General features: G+C 41.0%; 1 protein-coding gene across 8 annotated transcripts in view; it reads right to left on the minus strand.

Annotated features, from left to right (window-relative positions):
* HIVEP2 (HIVEP zinc finger 2) overlaps positions 1 to 26,834 on the minus strand; it is a 206,910-nt gene that overhangs the window by 55,540 nt on the left and 124,536 nt on the right. For 2 of the 8 annotated variants that reach the window (XM_087865535.1, XM_087865536.1), the window contains one exon: positions 9,847 to 9,983. The exons of the other annotated variants lie outside the window; for them this stretch is intronic. The gene's annotated coding sequence lies outside the window, so the exon portion shown is untranslated. The remainder of the gene's footprint in view (positions 1 to 9,846; positions 9,984 to 26,834) is intronic. 8 annotated transcript variants of the gene reach the window in all.

Raw genomic sequence — 26,834 nt, forward strand, 5'->3', positions numbered from 1 at the left:
GACTTTCACTGAGAACTCAACCACACTGGCACTCTGACCTCGGACTTTCAGATTCTAGAACTGTGAGAAATAAATTTTTGTTGTTTATGCCAGTCTATGGCACTTCTGTTATAGCAGTCCGAGCTGAGTAAGACAGATGGTTAATGGGATAAGGACAAAGCTGACATTCTTTTAAGAAAATAGGGCAACCTAATAAGAACATTTGCCTGAATGTAAGGCCATTTTATCTCAGCATGGAGAAAGGCTGAAAGAATTCCTGCAGGAAAAGTGCTAGAAAATTATTTTGAATAGACTTGAGAAAGATGAATGGGGACTATCAGTCCTTTAAATTTGACTACAAAATTTCAGTTCTTGTCCCAAATAAAGAACGAAAAGAAGAAACGCATACTCAACAAAATCCCTTAACATTGCACTAACAGAATGTCACTTTGTATGATGCTAGATTATGAGGTATCCATCCTTTAAGATAAGCCAAATGCAGAACGTACACCAGGTAACTGAATAGGAAGATGTGCTGTAAATTATGTGGGTTGGCAAGAGCTAGCAGGCATCCTTAGGGAAATAAGGAGCCAGAGAAGTAAGATAAGTATGGTACATGACCTTGTGCCACTTCTCCTAGCCAGCCCCACCCTAAAGGATATAGCCTGTATTCCCCATGCAGGGAAAGGGAAAGAAGTAACGCCAACATTCCTTTTAAAGGAGCCCTCCAACTTCTCCCCATCCTCAGAGATTCCAACAAGCCTCAGAGACTATAATGGTAAAAAGCCAGATCCTCCTTCACCTAGAACAGGAAGCCTTCACACAGAACTTGCTCTTCCCTTAGTGGGAAGACAGGAACAGAGAGGAAAGGGGCCCTGCCTTCGTCTGCTCTTCACTCTCTGACCAAGTAAAGCAGAGTTTTACAGAAAGAAATCTTCCACTTCACTTCTGGAAGAGGAGCTTATTCGGGAAAAAGGCCACATGGGAACAGTTTCCAGGACAGGTCTGAGAAGGCTAGGTGTCTCCTGACCTAGCTCTATCCTTTCATAAACTTTTTTAGTTCATTTTTAGGCATACTAGGGCTCTTCAGACTCTAGGTCTATTTTATTATGCCATCGGCAAAGCATCCAAGAGGAATTTGGTAGAGATTCATGACACGCAAGTTATGTGAGATGCCAAAATCCTCATCATTCACTCATTTGTTCAACAAGTATGTATTGAGTACATACCATATTGTAGGTGCTGTGCTTGGTCCCTGGTCTACACTGGGGAAACAGACACGAGCTCTGCCCTAGAGAAATTTTGTCTGGTGGACAGACCTCCCATTAGAGGTTAAAACTACTATTCTCCACTTGCATATAGCTTAAAATATCTACACATTAACTAATGCTTTCATTAAAAAGGCAGCTTTTAGATCATGGTCAATACCATTAGGACCTTAGCACCTACTGGGTCACTGCTTTGTAGATATGCCCTAGTCCCAGTGTACTGTTAGTACTCCCAGCATGCTCGGTAGAGTTTGGAGAAATAAGATATGAAATGGTTTGTATTCTCAAGGAGCTTATAATATCCTTTAAGCGACAAAAGATCTATAGGAAATATAAATAACAATATAATTGGAAGAGTACCGTGATCAATTCAAAATTGCAAATATTCCAAAAATAGGGTGCCCATAAAATTTATTATCCAAACCATTGCACTTTTCAGAGCAAAAGGAGGCGCTATTAATACTTAATACTGGGACTTACCCTGGCAAATCAGAGCCTGTCACGTTTTTAATAAATCCAGGTATGTCCCACTGCAATGCCTCAGCTCATAGTCTATGACAAGTACTACAAGAGTAATCCAAAGGAGGAAAAATTGTATTTGTGGTTGGAGTAACGACGGATAGTGGAATGAAGGACAGTGGTATTAGACGTGGACCTTGAAGAGTTGGAAGTCTTTTAAAAACAGTTATTAGAGGGGAAAGCAACCCATGGAGATGAAACAATGAATCAACAGCCTAGAAAGGGGAAATAGTGGGTGAGCAAGGAGTCAACTTGTACTAGTACAAGTACTAGTACTTTGTACTTTTGCATAGAGGAATTGAGAACTGTAGGCTAGGAAGGTCAGCTGAGGCCACCCTGCCTTCATGTTTAATTTAAGCAAATACGAAACTCAGTTTGCATGCCCTGAGTACACTCCATATTTAATTTGCATCGAGGATGACCAGTGCATCCAGATCAAAATATCTTGAAAGCAGAGTGCCTCATAACGCTGGGCTAAAGGGGGCAGCTAGGAGGAAGACCAGCAGATGTGTGTATCATCCAAAGACAGGAAAGGGTGTCAACCTGGGGCTGGACACAGTCCTGGGAAATCTCTGTAAGTTAAAATTATGAAATTAAACCTTATTTTTCCAGAGAAACAATGTTATAATGAGGACAACATTTCATATCAATGTTCTAATAAGAAGCACCCCAAATACTACAACAATGGTCCCATAATTTGTATTTACTAAAGAATAATACTTTCAATGTGCACATATAAATGAAACAGAGGGTGTCACAGTCATAATCTTAATGAATTGAAACCATCCCTAGAAACAAAGCCTCTGTAGGACTGGGAGGTACTGTGGGACTAGAGGCCAAAGTGATTCCCACGAGGAAACCTATGCACAAGGCCACAAAGCCCACCAGCTGGAGGAAAACAGCCATGGACAAAGGGAGTGACCACTGGACCCAAACCTGTGGAGTCATTTGGGCAAACTGCCTGGGGTAATGGGGGGTAATGGAGCTACACAGGTGTCTCCCTATCTCCAAGGCTCCTCCCCACCAACCTAACCCACACGCCATGGCTGACACATGAAGCTTTCCAATACAATATCTCTAATCTCATTGTTCTCCTGCTCAAAAACATTCAAGGACTCCCCATTTCCTACTAAGTTCCAATGTCTAGGACTGTCATTTATGACCCTACAGAATCTGGTTCTTATCTGTCTATCCAACCTCATCTTCTACTACATCTATCCCAATAATCTAGGCTATAGAAAAGATGGCTTAGTCATTATTCTTGAGCATGACTGTTTACCATCTTTATGTCCTTGTTCAAGTCATGAGCTCTGCTTGGCAAACTCTCATCATCTCCACCATGATCTATCAACCTACCTAGTATACACAAGATCTAGCATGTGTGCCTGTTCTTCCACAAGGCCTAATATGTAAAACATGCCCTGTATATATATGTCTGTTGGATGGATGGATGGATGGATGAGTGAGTAAGTGAATCTCTTAGCTGGTAGTCATCTTTCTCTTGTCAGTGTGCTGTAGTACACTTCTGTTCCTTTTATGAAGCTCTCTGTATGCTCCCTTCTTTCATAAACATCTGAATACAGTTCTCTCCCTCATTACATGGAAGGTCCTTGAAGTTTGAATTACATTCATCTTTGTATCCCACACAACTCCCAGCACAAGGTCTTTTATAACATACGTGTTTTAAGATATAAGAAATAAAGCGATATGGTGTACTTAGCAGCAGATGGCAAATGTACATAATGGGAAATTTAATAAATGTGAAGGCTACATACTAGGTACAAATGAGTATTTCAGTCACTAAACAGTACTAGGTTTGACTTAACTATAAGCAGACAAAGGTTAGGTCTCTTGTCTAAAGTTAACTTTTGTTAGAGACAGTCATGGTCATCACCTTCTACCTCTTCAATGCTCCATCTCTTCCTTGACACCTTCTAAGAATATTCTTCCCACCGTACTCCCCCAAAGATTCTAGGTACCCTTCTCCATGCTCCCTAGGCACTGTATGCATGAACCCTTCCAAAGCAAGGCTGGCACACTATCATCTACTTCTTGCTCCCTGTGTCTCTCCTCAGTGCAAAGAAGTCAGCTTTACTCATCTCTATAATCCGTCATTCCCAGAGCAGGATCAGGTCCACATTTGGCTCTCAATAAAAGTTTCTTAGTAAGCACTTTACTTTAGAAGTACTTAGTTTATGTACTAAATACTACTACTAAATACATTCATCACTGTTGACCAACCTAGGACATGTTGCTAAATCTCTTAGGGTAGTAGAACTTAGCCTGACATCAGCTCTGTTTGTTACAAGTGATGTGATCTTGAACATATCACTTGTGTTTCTGGGCTGATTTCCTAATGTCTCCCATGAAGATAAAAGTGCCCAACCTGCAGGCTATGGTCTAGAAGTTATGTAAATAAGGCACCTAACATAGTTTCTGGCAATTGATTAGCACTTCATAATAACAGCAATTCCAAGTACTACATTAAGAGGACAGGTAAAAGTAAATATTGATATATAATTTTTTTCAATAAACATATATAATTTTTTAAATGTTGAGTGTTTTCTTTAATCAAACATAAAAATTTGATTTAGAAACCCATACAGACATAGACTACATCCTTGGGGCTATACATTATTTATCATGCTTCCGGTAAGAATGCCAATCCAACTGGCAAAGAAAATATAAAGGAATTTTTAAGGGCTGTATTGAGCTGATGGAAAAACATGCAAAATATGGCACAAGAGGTAAGGTTTAAGGCCTGTCTTCAATCTGATTTCTGTTCCATGGTTTGCCAATGAGAATTAAAAAAGAAAATCAGTGGGGAGGAAAGAGGATGTTTTCTCAACATTAAATATTTAAAGTGGATCGATAAGAGCACTTCGAATCAAGAATTCTTCATCAGTCTCCATGACTCCCAAACATTAAATATGTAAGTGGTACATATGTATGCCATATTGAGAAAAACCAATGTGGAAAATGTGTATCTGACACAGTTTCCAAAGAAAAGAATCTAGTGTCTAGCTTCCTGTGTAAACCAATGTCATCACATTCAAAGAACAGTACATCAGGAAATTCTCTGGAAGATGTCTATGTTTTCATGAGGGGTGTGTGTGTGTGTGTGTGTGTGTGTGTGTGTGTGTGAACAAGAGAGAGAGAGAGGCAGGGAGAGAGGGAGAGAGAGATTGAGATCTGATAGCATTCCACCACAGAATGACCTCAGAAGCACTATAAGACAAATCATTAAAAATGCAACACATCTAAACTCTCTTCCATTGTAGATGCAGAGAGGTTAGTGAAAGAAAGCAAAATGATCATTTAAGATCAATTTAAGAAACCTGGCTTCTTACAAATAGGAGAAAGTAGGTGGATTTGTCCAAACCACACTATTTACATCTTCTAAACCCTATCATTTTGTGCAATGGCTAAAATTTCATGCATGTCACCAGTCTTTCCCCTCCTCCCCCGCCACACAATGTGGCTGCTTTTAAAAATGTCAGATTGAGAATAGGAGAAGAAAGAGCCATTATTTTGAAATCTCACAAATTCATAACTGAATTTAAATCACACAACTTTTAGTTTAAGTATTTAAAAATGGATAAAAGTTTTCAAAAAAGAAGAGCCAGCAATACTTTGCATCATGCTATGAAAATACTTCCTAACACATTCTCTCAACAAAGATTTCACAAATCTAACTCCCTCTGATAGGTGTGTACATTAGGTTAAATCCTTTATTTAGTGATTATCTAATAGTGCCTTGAATTCTTCAGGTTAATGAATATTCTATAAATGAGTAATATAAGTACTAAAATAGGCCTTGACTCACTCTCAGGATCAACATGGAGTAGCAGGCACCAGAGTCATTCTCCTGCCTGCAAAAAACTATAAAAGTAGACAACAAATATGAAACAACAGCTCTCAACATACTGGACACCCAACACAAATGACAGTGATTCCCAAGAGAAGGGAAACCAATGAGGTGAGCCCTAAATAGCCCAGATTACTACCCAGAGAAAGTTTTCACCATGTTCAGCAAGGGGAAACTTAGGAAGAGACCAGTGATCTCCTCAAGTTGAAGAAATGGACATGGGAGTGCTGGAAACCTAAAGTGTCTGGAGATCACAGAACTTGGTGAGGACATCACTGCACCGAGACAGCTCCAGAGATCAAGGATTCAGTAGAGTACTGACCAGCATACAATATGAAGAAACCACACACAATCAGGAGAAACACCACTAAAAGTATGGGAGGGAACAGTGCCCAGTACTCACCAAGGGTCAAGAAGAGTGCCTGTTCACATCAGTCAGAGTGGATAACCTCATATTTTATGAAGCCATCAATTAGAGTATTAAGAAGGATCTTGATTTGGGTTGGAGGGTGGAGGTGGGGATTAACCCTTAGTTCTACCTAGCAAAAGCTTAAAAGCAAGATCTGAAAGGAGCAAACTATTTCCCCAAGCTCAGGAATATTTTTAGGACTACAAAGTCTCTAGTACCCAACAACGTAAAATTCAATAAAAAATTACCGAGTACGCAAGAAAGCAGAAAAATCTGACCCACAAAGAGGAGAAAAATGAATGGATCAACTCTGACCCAGAAATGACACAGATGACAGAATTAGTAGAAAAGGCCACTGAGGGACGCCTGGGTGACTCAGTCAGTTAAGCGTCTGCCTTCAGCTTGGGTCATGATCCCAGGGTGCTGGGATCGAGCCTCCCATCGGGCTCCCTGCTCAGCGGGGATTCTGCTTCTCCCCCTCTCTTTTACTCCGCTCTTCCCTCTGCTCATGATCTCTCTCTCTCTGCCTCAAATGAAAAAATAAAATCTTAAAAAAAGACCATTGAAAGTTATTTGAATGGTACAGCATATGCTCAAGAAACTAGAGTAAAGAATAAATATGTTAAATAGTAGCAACATGGTAGACATAAGAAAGGCCACATTGAACTTCTACTGAGGGCAACTTCAAAATCTGTGAGGAAAAATACACTGGAAGGCAGATTCGACATTACAGAAGACCACTGAACTTGAAGACATAGCAGCAGAAATTATCTAAAATGAAACAGAGAGTCAAAATATGTGGCCCCACTCAAAGTCCACAGTTCCAAAATTGTGTCTGTGAGTTAAATGAGGCCAACTGTCTGGAGGCTGAGATAAAATTCATACATAGTTGAAGATCCACTTAACATTATGAAGAGAAAGTGCTTATTTTTCTATTAATAAAAGTATATGGCTTTATAAACTAGTCACTTTACAATCTTTCCATTGAAGGTTATACATAGTTTATAAGACCAGCCGCACCTGCTAAAGAACCTTAAATGAGGACTAACAAAACTTATAAATAACTTTACAGTTTTAAATAACTAGTTTGACTTTACCAGCTATATATAATACATATAATATGTGCATATAATGTACATATATTGCAATAATAAAAACCCATGGGCAGACTATTACTTTTCAATAATTGTAGACAATTATATTAATGCAATCAAAACCGTTAGGAGGCCTTATTTCACTTGAAGAATTAATGTTCTTTGTCTTTTTTTATCGAGTTTCTAACTGAACCACCTTTTGGTTCATCTACATCTCCCAGTTTCTGTTGCTGAACATTCTGGATTCTGAAAATATCATTCACACTCAAGATTTCATTACTCGATATGCACTGATGACACACGTATTTAGTTAGCTCTCCCTAAATTTGCCCCTTTAGTGTAGTAAGAAATAGCATATTGTTAAATTGCTTACATTCAATAATTTATAAACTACAGGACATTTAAATCTGGATGCCTCATTATCAATTCAGATGATTTATAATAGAACATAAATTCAGCATCTCTTCACAATCTTTCCTTTATTACTTTATTGAATGCTTTGCAGACCCATGCTGGTCACTGGAAATAGAATGATGAATAAGACACAACCATCGAAGAGTTTATGCTCTAGGGTTGGATGGGGGAAAATAGCTGTACATCTTATGTGTGGTCAAGTTTGGACAAAGCGCTATGGGGGCAGAAGTGAGAAGGTGACTAACCGCCAGGGTGAGGGATGAGGGGGAGGAGGAGGAAGAAAAACTCCACAAGCGAGATGACCTTTACACCTTGAATTATCTGTGGAAGTTCACGTAATGGAGAAATCGGAAATGACATTTGAGGCAGAGGAACCAGCAGCTGTAAATGCTCAGAGACATGAGGAAAGGAGATAGAGTTTAGGGATAAATAAACTTGGGTATTATTGAAGCATAAGTTATGTGTGGCATAATAGTGAGATGAGAGAAATGATTTGGGAATTAAAAGGGGGTCAAGATATAAAGTACCCTGTATATTATGGTAAGGATTTTGGATTTCATCCTAAAGCAGAAGGAAGAGTTTTCTGTTAGGAACAAAATAGCTTAGGAAGCAGTGTGGGGAACATACTGGAGGTGGTTGAGCCTTAAGGCAAGGGCACCAGTCAAGAGTGTCCTGCAACAGTTCCAGGAAACACAATGGAGAACTGAGTGGGGCAGAGGGAGGAGCTGCAGATTAAAGCGGTGCTTAGGGAGAAGAACCAATGGAATTTGAGAATTGGTTGTGTGGTTCTCTGTGACATGAAGGCGAGGAAGGAATGAAGAATAGTCCAGGGTTCTAGCGTGAATGACTCACAGGGATGGTGAGGTTTTTAATGGAAAGAGGGAGGAGGGAACAAGCCTTAAAGAGAAAATACAATTCTGGACGTGTCAAATATGAAATTTATTTGGGCTACTTAAGCAGAGATATCTAGCATACAGCTGGAGGTGTGGAAGTAAGGAACTAGAGCTTTCACTACAGAACAGTAGTCAAAGAAACGAAAGAGGATACAGTCCTTATGAATATGTAACATGAAAAAGCCCTATGACAGAACACTGCACTGTCACGCCTACTGGACTGATGGAGGGCAGAACCAATGACAGACACACAGAGAAGGAGTAATTGGAGAGGCAGGGGTGAAAGTGGTATGAAAACCAATGGAAGAGACTATTTCAAGGAGGAGAGAGTCACATGTGACAGAAAAGTCTTAATAAGTAAGAAATGAAAAATGTCCACTAATGAAAAGATCATTGCTGTCTTTAACATGAATACTTGCAGTAAGTTAGAGGTGTTGAAGCCAGATTCCTACGAAGACAGGAGGTAAAGAACCTGACATCACTAATACAGATTAATCTTTAAGAAAATCATTGATGGAAGGCCTAGTCAACAGATTACATGAATATTAATAATTGTGATTTTAAAAAGTAATTATGGAGACCTACTATCTGTCAGGCAGTATACTGAGCAGTATACTTTTTATGCATTAACTTTAATTCTAGAAAACTTAGACGTTTCTAAAGCGTTCTTTCTGTAATGCCAAATTTCCATCAAATTGCTAATCTTCTAGGCAAAATATCCAGCTTGGTTATCTGTACTTTAAGAATAAGGACTGTCTTATAGGTTTTTGTTTTTGTTTTTGTTTTTTTTGCCCCGTCCAGTAAAGTTTAAGGATGTAGTAAAAACTCAATATCCTTTAAAACTCTTAAAAATAATTGAGTACTTACCATATGCATGACTTCATATTAGACATTAGAGAATATTTTTATTACACTCTCCAATTCTACACAAGTTTAGAGGCTCATTGAAGAGATAAGACACGCAAGTGAAAATTTAAATTATAGCTTTAAACATCAATTAAGTGCCACTACATTTATAATAGTACGATATGAGCTCAGTAAAGGAGAGATTGCTATGAGCTAGTGTTGTGAAAGAAATATTTATGCAGCTGGTAGAAGTTAAATAAGGGCTTGAAAATTCTGACAGGAAGAGACAAGGCTTTCCAGGAGGTGGAAATGCCTGGGTGAAGGAACGGTTGTGCATCTCATGAGAGCCAAGAATTCACAGCCAATGATTTATTGAGCAAAATCTTCAACTGTGTTGCTCTTTGCCCTGAGTTCAGCCTATTTCCAACACGTATTTTTTTCCCTTCTCTATCTATCCTAAATTCATCTCTTTATTTATATCTCACAAGCACAAGCCTCTGTTCATATTGTTCAACTATGACAATCCCCTCATCACTCAACTCCACACCATTAGCACCTCAATGGATCCTCATGCTACTTCTGAAGTCCCTTCCATGGATCTGGTTTGCAAAGCACCTCCTCCTGGGAGCAGGGAGAAAGGGGAGTTGAAAAATGACAGCTCCTTGAAGACAGGCCACATTTGTCCAACTGGAGCTGAAAAGCATCAACAGGCATATGAGGACTTAATCAAAAGAAAGGCAAATGGGTATGTCCTTCAAGCTATCGTTGGAGCCCAGATTCTAAAAAATAAAGCATAAGCTAAGGCTTTGGGAGCCCAAATTTTCTTCTGAGACTCATGTAATGTATAGGTCTATACATTTTAGAAAGGTAATAGCACCTTCCCCCCCCCCCACCACAATCACTTGGTAATTAACCTGACTGAAACTCTAGCCAAAATACCGTGGCTTTGGTTTAGAATACATTCTGGTTGTAGTCAAAGCTTAGGAAAGACATGCTTTCAGTTTCAGACTCTGTGCTCCCACTGAATTTCACTTTGGCTGTACACTGGTCATTTGACCTCTCTTCTGAGATGACTACTAGTCAGATCAATACAGTCGAGTAACAATCACAAGCCCGCATCCAAATTATTTCATTTCTAATAAGCACTAGACTGTTACTACTAATTTAATGAACAGGAAGTGCCTGTGTGTCTTAAGCACTATGCTGGATACAACATGCATAGAGATAAAGAGAGCGTTATTAATAAGACACAAGATCCTCAAAACTTACACTTTGAGATGTAAACCAGTGAAGGACAACATAATTTTAAGAGTAAAGAAATTTACAAAGCAAGAGACGGTCACTAAGGGAAAAGTGAAAAAAAAAAATGTGTCTTGAGGAGTAGCAAAAAGATGTGCAAGAAAATGACATTTAAACTAGAACTTGAGGCGCCTGGCCGGCTCAGTTAGTAAAGTAGGAGACTCTTGATGTCAGGGTCATGAGTTCAAGCCCGACATTGGGCACAGAATTTACTTAAAAAAAAAAATTGTACTTAAAAAGATAAATATATTAGCTCTCAAAAGAGGAAGGAAAGAAGAGAAGGGAAGGGGTATATATTGAGGGCGGACTATTTACCAGACACAAGTGACATATCGTCACCTGTTGCCACCATTTTAGAGAAGCTGAAACTAAGGCCTGACAACTGAAGTCACTTGCTGAAATGTCACACAGCCATCTTCAAGCCCAGCTTTGTATGTTCTGTACAATGTACGCGCTCCCTTCCAAGGACAAGGAAGCGTTTTCACATGGAAAAAAGGAAAGAATTATTATTGCTACAGTTAAAATTTCTTAAGAAGTTCCTTTTGTAATACTTTACTCATAAAGAATTAACATTTTATGGCTGCAGGTATAATTTTCTGTCTATAAAAAGCTATAAAAACCCAGTGCTTTGAAAACTGCCCAGGGCTCAAGGTCACTGAAGGGATCTGTGAGACTTTTAAAAATTGTATGCAAAATGTTGTGTATATATATGCATTTTTTTCTGGGCAGAAAGAGTCAGGAGCTTTTATTAGTCCTAAAGAGGTCTATGAACACCTCTTTCCAAAGGCTAAGAACCACTGATCTACAGAGAGTTTTGCTGGTTTTTTTAATGTTCTCCAATTTAGTTTCATATATAAGGAAATACATTTTATATGTAATAGGGAAGAATACTAATATATTCTATTAATAATGTAACCACTTGATAATGAGACATTGAAGGGACCCTTTCCCATGTTCCAATAACTACTCAGGATGTTAACAGTGAAAGGGTCATTTAGAAAGCTAATTTCCTTTTCATCATGCTTGTTAAGTGTTTACTTTAATTCACATCCTGTGTGACCCTATGGGAAAATTTTTAACTAATACTGGGGAAAATCCCATAGGGTTACACAGGATGTGAACTGGGCCCATACTGAGCTACCTTTGGCTCAAAAAATAAAATTAGATAGGTGAGTTTCACTTTCTGTTTGTCATAAGTTCCACTTTCTGGTTCCCAAAGTTTAGATTCATAGCCTATCTGTGTTTCTGCATTGGCGGCTCAATAAAATCCCAAAATTCTCACTCTTTTTAAGGAATGATTTCTCAGTGTTGTACAACAAACTCCTTCCTGCCGAAAATGCAAATCCGTAGCACAAATCCTGGCGAGCCTGCTGGAGCACTCCCGGAGTGCTCCTCCATAACTGTGCTCACAGTTCAGCTGCCGTTTTCCATTTCCTGTGGAGAACACACATCATACCACTTCCCCTATAGAAAAAAGAAAGCAGCCCAGCTTAATTGCTGATGGAAACACTGTCATACTTTCCACTGGCCAAGCTTGAAACCATTACTGATCTAACCTTCATTAATTTTTCCACAACAATTTGCAGAAATGTCAGGAAGCAGCTGCACAAAAACTGATTAATTGTGCTTATCACCGCTCCTTCACCAGGCTATATATATTTATATATTTTTTCCAGTTTAAAAATAAAATTTGGGATTTTTCTGTTTTGATTGGTATTGGTGGTAGTATATCTTAATCTGAAAAACCCAGGTCTATTTTTGACAACTTCCAACGGCCCAACATTTTCAAATCTGGAGTCGACCCCATGAAGTGTGGGACAGCATCCATGAAGGAAGAGATTGCTTCCTGCTGATTACTCAGTTATATCTGTTTAAACAGACGTTAATGAATTCAAGTCTATAGCAACACTGCATTTATTAGTCAATCATAGAAGCTGAAATTCACTTCCGAAATGTGAATTAGAAAATCAAGTGCCCTTTTTCTATTTTTTTCACTTTTTTCTCCCCCATCATTTTAGCTTGAGCTATACCATCTGTCTCAACCCATCAAGTAACGTACTGTGCATGTCCGGCCAAAACAAGTGCAACAGTACGCCTCCTAACCCCAAGTATGCAACCAGTGAGCATCTATGGAAGTGGTACCGACGGAATTTGGCCATCTGGGGATAACCGGCTCGGCAAGCTTCACTTCTCAGCCAGCACTCAGATTTGCAGACGTTTAACTAGTTGGCAAAACATCAACTGGTGTTCTCACAAACTTTATTTTGCAAAACACAAGAGTTCATATATAAATTCTCCAAGGTGTATTTGTCAATGTCACTGACAAGAAGGCTTCAAAAGCAAAGATCAAAGCACTGTCGTTGTCCTTGACAGGGAGACAAAGTCAACCCAGACGTAGCATTCTGCAGCACTACTAAACTTTTTGAGTATGAGCATGTTTTTCCTTCTCCGTGTTGCCTGATTACATACAAGCAAGGGATTAAAGCCCAACAGACTTTGAACCAAATGACAAGCTACCTTTCAGAGCCAGCTCCAACAGACTGAAAAGAGTTCCTCCCAGGACTGCATGAAAATAATCCAAAGGCTGACTTCACCCCAGGTATGTGGGTTCTTAGTCTAACCCCAAACAAAGGAAAACAGATCAGACAATAGTGGTGTCAGGCATTGATGTGACAGCCGGACGTGTAGCACAGTGGCCCAGACCACGGGCTCTGGAACCACAACACCTCTTTCAAATCCCACCTCTAATACTAAGTGGACACATAAATAACTTCTGGCAAGTTACTTAGCCCTTCTGTGCCTTAGTTTTCCCATCTGTAATATGTGGGTAATAATAATGTTAAAATTGTTAAAAGAATTATATAGTGCTTAGAAGTGGCACTAACAAGAAAAAATCTAAATATTAGTTACGAATTCTACATTTTTCTGGTGATTTTTCAGGCATGTGTTAGTCTAAAATAAAGAGGAAAGAATCTGACAAGAGTTCCTAAATTAATTTAAGAGTGTCCAGGGACTTGGCTGAAAGATTTCCCCTGCTATTACGGGGCTATCAATACTGCCTAAAATACCACCATTAAAACTGGGCCAAGCAACCAGGCTTAAATTTTCTATTCTTTCTGTTGACCCCCTCAGGTATCTTAGGGCAACATGCTTTGTGATGTTGTGGGACCTAGGAGCAAGCCCTGCTGGAAATAACCACCTCTCACCACCACCACCTGGAAAGGAGAGGTGGGAGGAAGGACACCACAGGCTAGGGAAGTGCAAACAAAGGACACTGAGTTGGCCTTCATCATAATCAAAGGGTTTGCTGAATAAAACAAAGGAGCTAATTCCCTGGCACCGAGATCAGGACTGAGGTGCCAGGAGGCCACGTGGTCCAGGAAGGATACCTCTTTTAATTCCTGCTGTGCCCTGTGACCTTAAGTAATGCATTACATTCTCCGAGTCTTGACCTCCCATAGAGAAATTTGGGATCTCATTCATATACACCGAAGCTTCTCAACCTTCTTGCTGTCATGAGCCCCTTTGGCAGTCTGATGAGGCCTGTGGATCCCTTCCTAGCATAATGTTTTAACTACAGAAAATTAAATATAGAGGATTATAAAGAAAACTGATTATAATGACATACAATGATCTCAAAAAATTTTAAAACAAATTTGTTGACAGTAATATATGTGATTCTTTATTAAAAATTAGAAACAAGATATAGAGCAAGATATTATCCACCATAATTTTGAGTAGTCATAATCACAAAGATAGTTTGAGATGTTAGCCACAAACAGTGATGATGTGAGAATATCTGTTATTTCTACTGGAGACAAAGGCACAGATATTGCTAAAACTACTGTTCTGTCTGTTGCCTACATTAATAATGGAGGGAGTGCCGAAGTTCAGTTAGACGTTAGTGAAATAAAATTGGAATTTTTTTCTAAATCAGACTCTCAAATCCTCTGAATTCTATCTGTAGCTAAGATCCCCAATGTAGGTAAATAATAAATCCACTTATAATTCCAGTGATCTAGGATCAATGATTGAATTGTGTGTGTCCCCAGCTCTCTCCACAGAGTCTTCACAAAGGAAAAGAACTCTCTTATCCTTTCCAGATATGTGGAGAGAAACAGACTTACAGGATGGAAGTATCTTTCCTCGTCTCTATCCAAAAAAAGGACTTGGAAATAAGTTACCCAAACACTCCTAGGCCCTCTCACCCCACAGGCATCTACAGATGAAAGGGCATCAATATCAATTAACCACAGCCCCCATTCCAGCCCCCATTCCAGCCCCACCTGCTCACACAGGGCCTCTAGGCCCCTTGAGAAGTCCCAACCAAGTACTTCCGGAATGCCAGCAAGGGAGACTTACAAGACCCCACAGGCAGCCTGACAGCCAGTCACGCCTTCTGCTATTCCTTCCTTCCAGCACCAGCTCCCCCTAGTGTCCTCATCCAGGAACCCTCTGTCGCCTCCGCCCGCTGTAGGTGCCCCTCTTGAGAATGCCGATGCTCAGACATCCCACAGCAGGCAGGAGGAGTTCTTGTCTCTGGGCCCACACCTTAGAGGGTCCCACATACCACAAACACACACACACAAGAAATGTATTGAGGGGCGCCTGGGCGGCTGAGTTGGTTAAGCATCTGACTCCTGATTTCAGGGTTAAGGGTTTAAGTCCACATTGAGCTCCACACTGGGCATGGAGCCTACTTAAAAGAGAAAAGAAGAGGAGAGGAGAGGAGAGGAGAGGAGAGGAGAGGAGAGGAGAGGAGAAGAGAAGAGAAGAGAAGAGAAGAGAAGAGAAGAGAAGAGAAGAGAAGAGAAGAAAATGTATTGAAAAACACATGTGCACCTCTGTCACCAGCATCCAAATGTCCTGCAGCCCTAAATGTCCTAGCTCCTGACTATAGCTGTTTAGATGCCAGGGAAATGTTTTTCCTTATCTTGTGAGCAATCTCTTTGCCTCGATCAAAAAGTGACTGAGTTTGAATGCCCTGAAGGTTTGTGGGTTGTGACACTGCAGACTGTGGAATTAGACACCATTTCAAAAGAAGAAAAAAATGTGAGCAGCATTAATGCTCAAGTAAAAGAAAACCCAGAGTGCCTAGTCATTGCTCTTAAATGGCACGAAGGCAACAGATTCCTGTATAACAAAGCACTGCCAGGCGTGCCTTTTCTTGCTTCTCTTAGTGCTCTGATCAGTAGTTCTAGAAATACCAATTCATTAGTGCAGCATTTGGAAAAATTACACATCGCGCCCAAAGAACATTTTACACGTAACAATTCTTACTCTTATATCTGTGATGATGTAAAGTGCATGAAACATATTAATTCTTTACATTAGCAACTAAACGAACATTGAACACTAAGCCTGTATGTGGATTATTTCAATTAAAATAGTTAAAAAGACAATTACATTTCCAAAAAATATGTTAAAAAACTTTGGATTTAAATAATTTTGGATTTAAAATGTTTTATACATTCACTAAATATAGACTTGCCTTTTGATTTTAAAGTTCTTTGGGGTATTTAATAAAAAATAGCTTTTTGAAAATGTTTAGCTTTTGAATTTGTACTTCCTCTATTCTACATTGTTAATTAAAATATATTGGTATTTTATATACTTTGAATACCATTAACATTTTATATTTAAATCCCTTAGGTCACTGAGAATGAAGACAAGTCAAGAAAAAAAAGCAATAGAAAATCTAAAAACATTATTCTGCTTAAATTTTTTAAGCTGGAAACAATGCAAGTAAGCAGACTATTATCAAGCATGACCCACATAAAATTCACTAACAGGACATGACAAATTCTTTATTTAATGATCATTTAATTACTGTTCAAAACAACAAAAATGAGGCAGAAAGTTTTTCTCATCAAGTCCACAACTTGACAAGGTCAGATGAAACCCCTGCAACTTCGTATTCTTTATAAAGATTTCATCACTGAACAGGTTAAGAAGAATGTCTATGGGCCTCCAGTTGAACTCTTGCCCTGAAGGCCCCACAGATATTGGCGGCAGAGCCAAATCCCGAGTTTTGCGTTCTTAAGTCCAAACCAAGCTTGGCTTCTAACCAGTTCTCCCTCAACATTGTCATGGAAGCAGCTCCATCAGGTTTTGCCTCCACTCTTCTTTAGAATCTCACAAAGATTACTGTGCCTATCTTGTCACCATGTTACGTGATGGCTGAGATCCAGTCCAAGGAGCCAGGGAGGTAATAGTCCGCGCCCTTCACCGCCGATCTCGGATATCCTCTGCCCCATCTCAGCCAGATATCAAACCACAGTTAAATATCACTGAGTGCAAACACATACCAGAAGTGAGAGAGGAGGGGACTCTGCAGTTTGAGTCTGATGAATTCCATACCTTTACAAAGAAAACCATTTACTTTGTGTACCTTCTTTCCTCTGTCTTCTCCCTGCCTCCAAGGCTCTTGGCTGACACTTACTCTGCCATCTCCACACCCCCTGTGCATTTCCCTACCACGCTACAAGAATTAAGGTCTAGTAGGAGGAAGAGGGGCAGCGAAGGCCAAAGAGAATGAAGCAAGCCTTTCACATATTTGCTCATTATCCAGTTCTGAAACTTGGAGAATAAATCTTGCGGCAAGTTTTTTCCAACAATTTACATGAGCACAAAGAATGTTTTGAATAGAGTTGTCCCTTTATACTTGGAAGTTTAGAGGAAGGATGTTTCCTAGACATCTGGATTAAGGGACTGGCTCCTACAATAATCCATATCAACTTTTATTTAAAGATCTGTATAAAGTCTTGATTTTCATGTTTTAAACAGAGAAAGAATTTTATAGGTTTTGCAGATATATAGAGAAATCTCATTATCTGTGTGTGTGTGTGTAGTGCATATATAATAATATGTATATAAAATCAAGAAGGTGGGTACTGGGATAGGGGAGGGCTGAACTACTTGCTCAGGGTCTGTCAGCTGTACTCTGAGATTCAGGCTTCCTGAAGGTGGCTTCCTGACATTTCAACCAAAAGAAAAAAGACCTTTCCAGTAAATCACTACTTCCTCCCCCGCACAGTGAACTACCATGTAATGTTTATATGTGGCCATGTAATATTGGTATTATTCAATTCAGAAATCACTTATTAAGGCTTTGATAATGTTAGAAAATAAAACCTAGAAATCATTTAGTTATTAAGATTCATCCTTCCTATAAATTATTTTACATATTATTATTAAATGTAAAAATGCAAGATCTAATAATAGACATTACAGAAATTACACAGAACATTTCTGAACTTAATTCTCTAAGATATCCAAAAGAGGGTTTAAATGATAATGTTATTGTGAGTAAAAAAAATTAAAAATGTGTTCTTCAGAAAATGTTAACTAATTGCATCTGTTCTGAAGAATCACTCACAGTGCCAATGTTAACACGGAAATTATTTTAATTTAAATTTTTATCAGATTTCCAGAATGCATCAAACATGTACATGTAAGATAGGGTACATTAAAAATAATAAAGGATGATAAATCTAGCAATAGTTAAAATAATAAATATCTTCAAATAAATGACATTATCTTCATTGACTGGCTCACTTCTATATTTTAAATAAAATCCTAAGTGGACAGATATTATATTCCATATGCTGTACAGGCCAATCATGCTGCTTCCAGGAAACAAATAAAATATATCCTTCCATTAGGTACATGTTTGAACGGTTTAAATATAAAAGCTTATATGAGGACTCTGAATAGCTCTACTTTTACTGTAACTAGTGGAAAAGTTGTAGATAACTGACCAAAGTATTTCACCTGCCAGCTGGTAAAGGTTCACAACAATGTAAATTGAAAAGCACACATATGGTTCTCGATATTTTGAAAAGACAGTATCGCTTTGACCTGTAAATGATCAAAGGGAATTTCATAATTAATTGTTTATCAAAATAATGCTATTATATATTTCCTGACCAGCCAGCAATTTTCCATCCATGTACAACAAACTTAAGTTTCCATGTTGTTCAGTCCCCTCACTAATACTGTATTTCCCAGTAAAAATCCATTAGTTTATCTTGCATTTATCAGAATCAAAAATATAGTCATTGATCAACTTCTTTCCATTCTTACTCTGGATGGATGGATGGCTGGATGGATGGATGAATGAATGAGTGAATGAATAAATGATCTATATACACACATCAGACTAGTTCTTGCCTTCTCCGTGGCCACAGATACAAGGTGTAAGAAAATATATATGGTTTAGAAAATAATACAGGCACAAATGCAAACCATTTAGAAAATAATACCAGAGTGAAATTAACTTTTTTTTTCTCTCTACAATTAAAAAGGTCCACATAAACATTTCATCTTTGTCAAATAAATATTTCTAAACTTGGGTTAGGGCATTCTTAAAATACGCATTATAAGCTTCCATATTAACATAATTTAATTAAAATATTATAGAAAGTCTATAAAATACATGTTAATATGTTCATCAACTTCCAAAACTCAAAATTTACATTTTGACGGAATGAAAGTTATTGCCATTTATAATGAAAATTATTGCCATTTATGTATATATGATGCACATATTATGTTCTATATGCTTTGGAAACAAAAGAACTTGAGATTAAGAGTTCTGTGATGAAGATTCCATAGGATTCTTAGTTCAACTTGAATTAACTATTTAAAATAGAGGTAAACATGGTGGCATGTTATACTGACCCAAATATTCATGAATGTGTGCTGCAAAGCAATTAGGGGTAAAAACTGAAGGCCTTAAAACAAACAAACACACACACACAAAAAAACTGAAGGCCTCGTCCTCGCATACAATATCACCAAGCAGAAATTACAATAAAATAAATCTTGCAAGAGAGAAACCTGTGAGCCACATCACCACAAAAAAAGTAGAAAATCACAAAAATGAGGCAAGGAGACATAATAAATAAAAGAGTAAAAAGAGAAAGTATCAGCTGGCAAGGGACATATCCCTACATTCTCAGATTTACTGTGCCCTGGGAGACTAGCCTGAGTCAGTCTCACTGTTCCTTCTCACTCCCGAGTTTGATTGCTAGTGAAAAAATCTTGACAGTGCTTTCAGAGGTAGAATATGTCCCTACATTTGGGAAATTCCCTGAGGATATTTAGGATATTCACATGTATGCACAAGAAAACAAACATCTATCCCAAAGCTTCTGCTAAGACGGGGAAAAGCAGCCAGATAAAATACCTTGCCCATTCAATTCTTAAGGAAAAAGAATCCCACTGCTGTAATAGATAAAGTCTGGCAAAAACGCAGGGCAATTTCTTCAGAAGCTCTGAGGAGTCTCACTCCCATCAATCTAATACTGTATGCTAGCAGACTGAACACATAAGAAGGATGTATTTTATTTAAAATGTTACAATACTCTTCTCTACTCAGCTATATTTCCCAGCCCCCAGCCAGGAATACAACAGGAACTCAGTAAATGTTTATTGATTGTGTGATCAAAGGAGTGAACAGATGAATGAATGAATGATTACAAATACACTCACATTTAACATACTTAACAAGTGCTATTATGCATTTGTGGGGTTAAGGAGCCATTGCGTCTTCCTCTATTCTATTATTCCTTTTCATTTGTCTCCTATTCCTTTTATTTTTTTTAAAGATTTTATTTATTTATTTGTCAGAGGGAGAGAGAGAGAGCGCGCACACAAGCTGGGGGAGCAGTAGGCAGAGGGAGAAGCAGGCTCTGCACCAAGCAGGGAGCCCGACATAAGGCTCAATCCCAGGACCCTGGGATCATGACCTGAGCCAAAGGCAGACACTTAACCAACTGAGTCACCCAGGTGTCCCCCTTCTATTTTAAATTGCAAGGTAGTCTGATATAATTTAAAATTCTCCTTTGTAATAACACGTGCGCCTCTGTGAAAGTGCTTTTATTGTGCCCAGTTTGCTGTAATAATTGATTTAAAACACACACACACAACAAAAATCAACCAAATAGAACTATGATATAAATTTCACCTTTTTTCCTTTACATTCCTTAGTAATATGCTATTCATCTTAACAAGGCGATTCAAAATTTTTCTTTAAGTTCTATTATTATTCCTAAATGTTAAATTGTCAGTGGTATCCCTCCTGCTTCCTACTAGATTCCTGCATCCTTTCCCTGTTTCTTCACGGTGAATGCAACACAATATGCCTGTATATGACTGTATATTTTGTCTGTTTACTGGCACATGAATATCCTTGAGGACAGGAAAAGAACTGGTGGGGTGTGTGTGTGTGTGTGTGTGTGTGTGTGTGTGTGCGCGCGCGCGCATGCGTGCGCGGGCACGCACTTCCCTGGATTGTTCTCCATGGAAATCTCCCACATGGGAAAAGAGCCAAGGAGAGCCCGAGGACTTCCCTGACCCTGAGCCAAGGGTGTGGTAAATGTGCTCACCATAACCAGCTGGATGCTTAAAGGGAAGGAGTGGGAAGGAGGAAGGGGAAAGCTAGTAATAAGTGTTGAAATCTTTTACTTGTGAGACAATAATCTAAGAATCTAACCTTTCTGCAATATTTAAATATTTTGCAAAGACCTCTCAGGACTAACATATTCTCAGGTGACACCTCTAAGACCAGCCAGAGCACTAAGATCTACCAAGGTTTATATGAACTTGACCCATTAAGGAGGAATCACTAAAGGAAGTTTGGCTTTTTCTTTCACTGATGTAGTTTAATTATATCTCCAAGATAAGTTATAACCTTTAGAATGTTTCCACCCCTACCCTACTGAAATCTCTTCAAAAGCCACGCGTGAATCTTAAACTGCAGAAGACAGTGGCCCTTTCTTAGATCAGAATATTGGTGACTACTCTGTAGCACTTGACACCGTTAGACATTCCTTCCTTAAATACTGAGTTCCCAGCTCAAAATCAGACACACAATAGAAAATAAGTAAAAGCTCTTCTTCCTAGGAAGTTCCTCCCCTCTTAGCTTCTTTGATACTTGCCTCTGTTGGTTTCCAGCTATAATTCTGGTAGCTCAAATACCTTGGGATCTATCCTCTATCCGATCTTCCAGGCCCAGATGAAGCATCTTCTCCCCCGTACGCTTCCCACTTTTCCAGTGTCAAAATTAATTCCTCTCTCCTTTGTGTTCTCATAATCCTTTGTTCTACTCCTGCTACGACACTGATCATGATCATGCTTTGGACTTTAGTTAACAGAGGACCTATTTTACAACCACACCTAAGTTTTCCGCTACTTGGAAAGGGGACCACACTTGCTTTTATCAGTACGCACCTCTAGGACCAAGCACAATGTTTTGCACATTCCTGGCTACTAAAGTTGTTAAACTGAACAGAATCTTTAACTCCTTCCTGTTTCCCACCCCTCCATTGCCAATCACAGACCAAAACCTGTAGACAACTTAATCCCATCTGTCCCCTCCTGTGTATTCCTATTTCAACCAACTCCGTTTACAACCCAATAACCTCTCATGGAGACTATCCCAATAGCTTTTAACTTCTCTACCTCCTGGTTTCCTACCTCTTACCTATACGGTGAAGTGAGGTATATTTCAAAAATATAATCTGATCATGTTACTCCTTGACTCAAAATGGGTAAAGGTTCTCTGATGCCCACCAAACTAATGTGCTAACTACACATTGAAGGCCCTCTACACGCCAGATCTCTCGACACCATTCTTTCTGTTTCTTCCATGTCTCTTCCTCACTTAACAAACACACCATGTTACTTTTCACTCCATGAGGACACCCACACCATCCACTTGTTTCTTTGCCTATGTGGATATAATTCTCTCCACCTGTCAAAACGTTGCCCATCCTTAAAGCCTTCTTCAGGAAAGACTTCCTGATCCCTAAGCCCTTCCCCCTCACACACCGACAAGAAAGTGCATACGATTTCTTCCTCTGAATGGGCAACACACTTTACTGACACATCCCTGGGGATGCTACTGAAGCTTTCTTCTATCCAAGTCAGGTACGTGGTAGTCTCATCTCTCTTTTAGATTTGATAAGCAACCTAAAGGCTAAAATGCAGCCTTCCTCATCATTTTATTCCTCCAACCACCAGAACACTAAATTGCATATGGCAGAAATGTCATAAATATTCATTGAATTTAACCTAACTGAAGCTTTTACAAATAGCCAAAAAAGCTCAGGTTCCATGTAAGAAGGATGGGCGCTCAAGCCAAGTTAGTGCTGGCATCTGTGCTGATTGGTGTTCTCAAAATTTCCACTTAAGGCTGATGACAGAATTAAGCTCTGCTACAGTCAATGAATAATTTATTTGTGCACAAAACATTCTGTTAATGGAAATCTTTTTATGGCTCAAGATCTAAAATATATTTACTGCCCTATGGTTATTAAATGTTTGCTTTAATCATTAGTACACAAGGTAATGACAAATGATAATTATAGGATCATTATATGCTCTTAAACTGATTTAATCAAGAGTATCTCTTCTAAAATTCAAAAACTCCTCAGTGGATGGGAATGGGGCTGGATTACACTGGAACCCGCCAACTCACTGCCACCATCAAATTTAAGAACCTACGGATTTTGTTGTTAGAAACACCACCAATTGGGGGAATAACTTTAGATTCAAACAGCTAATACATTTTTATTTTAATTTTCATACTCAAGTAAAAACCCCACTGCTTCCCTGAAGTGGACTGCTCCAACCGGATACATCATAGCAAAGGAACAGTGCGTGTGTTTGCGCATCCCCTAGATTTTCCAGCCTGCCAAAAACTGTTCCTTTGCTGTGCTATTTCAGCAAGTCGTGAGATGACAATGATTATGCTCCTCAAAAGGAAAATATCGCTATTTTCCCCCTGTTTTTATTTTTGGATGCTGAAAGGCACACTTCTGGCTGCTGTGAGTACTCTGACAAGTCCACATGTTCCTGAGGAGGTGAATTCGTGGGGGATTTTGGCAGGGGTAAGGTTGAGAAAACCTAAAACTATCCTGAGCTCTTGGGAAATATTTAAGGACAGCAAAAAGAGGAAGACTCGGGTCTTCCAGTGAATTCCTGTTTCCAACTATCAAACCTCATGGAAAAAGAAAAGTCAAGTAGTATAAAACATATGCTTTTTACCTACTTTTATCTCAAATTCAACTAGTTTACAATCAAGTTCATCACCCTATTACTGAAACCAGTTTCTGTCTTTACTTCTCTTTTCCTATTAAAAGCAGCATTCAAACTCCCAGTCTCAAAGCCTTGTGTCATCACGGACAGCTTCCTCCTGCTCCCCTACCCCCGGATTGCACACACACACACACACACACACACAAATGCACATGTACACACACACACACAAATGCACATGTACACACACACACAAATGCACATGTACACACACACACACAAATGCACATGTACACACACACACACACACAAATGCACATGTACACACACACACACACACACACACACACACACATCTCCTAAACCCAATCAGCCGGCCCTGCATTGGCTTCCTGCTCACCATCCCTTATATTATCTGTGATCTGTCAATCCTTATTGCCACCCTGCCAGTTCAGGCCTTCCACACCTGTCCGAGATCCCACTGCACAAAATCAGATCAGAAGGTACTCTGGGTCAAACTGGCAAATTCTCAAAGGACAGGTCTAGGCACAGCATCCTCAGGTATATGGAATCTAGGGATAATGAGCAGAGGCAGTGACCTGTATCAGAAGAGTCCCAAGGAAAACAATTTGAGCAGAAAGTAGCCACAAGGGTACCATGATGCATACCTGGGAAGTCAGAAACTGAGGGAGAGACTGTAGAAGTCAAGTCAGAAAGAATCCCCTGAACCTGGGTTCGAGTGTACACTGAAGTTTTCTAAAAGTAGCTTTGTCTGTGACAGAAGTGTAGGAGGAGACCTAAAAGGCACACCATGAGGTGACAGCTCTTGTATAAACTCATCTAAGTGCCTCTTAAGTAGCTTCTGTGCTTTCAGGGACTCTTGCACCTGCACACCCCACCCTCACACTACCCCCTGCAACCCACACCCCATCCTCATTACTACCCCCGGACACCCCTCTCACCACTACCCCCCGATACCCACCCTCATTACTACCCCAGACACCCCACCCTCATTACTACCCCAGACACCCCACCCTCACACTACCCCCTACAAGCCACACCCCATCCTCATTACTACCCCCGGACACCCCTCTCACCACTACCCCCCGATACCCACCCTCATTACTACCCCCGGACACCCCACCCTCATTACTACCCCCGGACACCCCACCCTCATTACTACCCCGGACACCCCACCCTCATTACTACCCCCGGACACCCCACCCTCATTACTACCCCAGATACCCCACCCTCATTACTACCCCAGATACCCCACCCTCATTACTACCCCGGACACCCCACCCTCATTACTACCCCCTGCAACCCACACCCCATCCTCATTACTACCCCCGGACACCCCACCCTCATTACTACCCCCTGCAACCCACACCCCATCCTCATTACTACCCCCGGACACCCCTCTCACCACTACCCCCCGATACCCACCCTCATTACTACCCCAGACACCCCACCCTCATTACTACCCCAGACACCCCACCCTCATTACTACCCCAGACACCCCACCCTCATTACTACCCCAGACACCCCACCCTCATTACTACCCCAGACACCCCACCCTCATTACTACCCCAGACACCCCACCCTCATTACTACCCCCGACACCCCACCCTCATTACTACCCCAGACACCCCACCCTCATTACTACCCCCGACACCCCACCCTCATTACTACCCCAGACACCCCACCCTCATTACTACCCCGGACACCCCACCCTCATTACTACCCCAGACACCCCACCCTCATTACTACCCCAGACACCCCACCTTCATTACTACCCCAGACACCCCACCCTCATTACTACCCCCGACACCCCACCCTCATTACTACCCCAGACACCCCACCCTCATTACTACCCCGGACACCCCACCCTCATTACTACCCCCCGATACCCACCCTCATTACTACCCCGGACACCCCACCCTCATTACTACCCCCGGACACCCCACCCTCATTACTACCCCCGGACACCCCACCCTCATTACTACCCCCGACACCCCACCCTCATTACTACCCCCCGACACCCCACCCTCATTACTACCCCAGATACCCCACCCTCATTACTACCCCCTGCAACCCACACCCCATCCTCATTACTACCCCCGGACACCCCACCCTCATTACTACCCCCGGACACCCCACCCTCATTACTACCCCCGGACACCCCACCCTCATTACTACCCCAGATACCCCACCCTCATTACTACCCCCTGCAACCCACACCCCATCCTCATTACTACCCCCGGACACCCCACCCTCATTACTACCCCCGGACACCCCACCCTCATTACTACCCCCGGACACCCCACCCTCATTACTACCCCAGATACCCCACCCTCATTACTACCCCAGATACCCCACCCTCATTACTACCCCCTGCAACCCACACCCCATCCTCATTACTACCCCCGGACACCCCTCTCACCACTACCCCCCGATACCCACCCTCATTACTACCCCAGACACCCCACCCTCATTACTACCCCAGACACCCCACCCTCATTACTACCCCAGACACCCCACCTTCATTACTACCCCAGACACCCCACCCTCATTACTACCCCCGACACCCCACCCTCATTACTACCCCAGACACCCCACCCTCATTACTACCCCGGACACCCCACCCTCATTACTACCCCCGGACACCCCACCCTCATTACTACCCCAGACACCCCACCCTCATTACTACCCCAGATACCCCACCCTCATTACTACCCCCGGACACCCCACCCTCATTACTACCCCCGGACACCCCACCCTCATTACTACCCCGGACACCCCACCCTCATTACTACCCCCGACACCCCACCCTCATTACTACCCCAGACACCCCACCCTCATTACTACCCCCGACACCCCACCCTCATTACTACCCCAGACACCCCACCCTCATTACTACCCCGGACACCCCACCCTCATTACTACCCCAGACACCCCACCCTCATTACTACCCCCGGACACCCCACCCTCATTACTACCCCGGACACCCCACCCTCATTACTACCCCGGACACCCCACCCTCATTACTACCCCAGACACCCCACCCTCATTACTACCCCCGGACACCCCACCCTCATTACTACCCCCGGACACCCCACCCTCATTACTACCCCCGACACCCCACCCTCATTACTACCCCAGACACCCCACCCTCATTACTACCCCCGGACACCCCACCCT

This window comes from Ursus americanus, chromosome 11 (genome assembly GCF_024610735.1).
Source record: "Ursus americanus isolate L20-20 chromosome 11, mUrsAme1.1.p, whole genome shotgun sequence".
In the NCBI taxonomy this organism is placed as follows: domain Eukaryota; kingdom Metazoa; phylum Chordata; class Mammalia; order Carnivora; family Ursidae; genus Ursus; species Ursus americanus.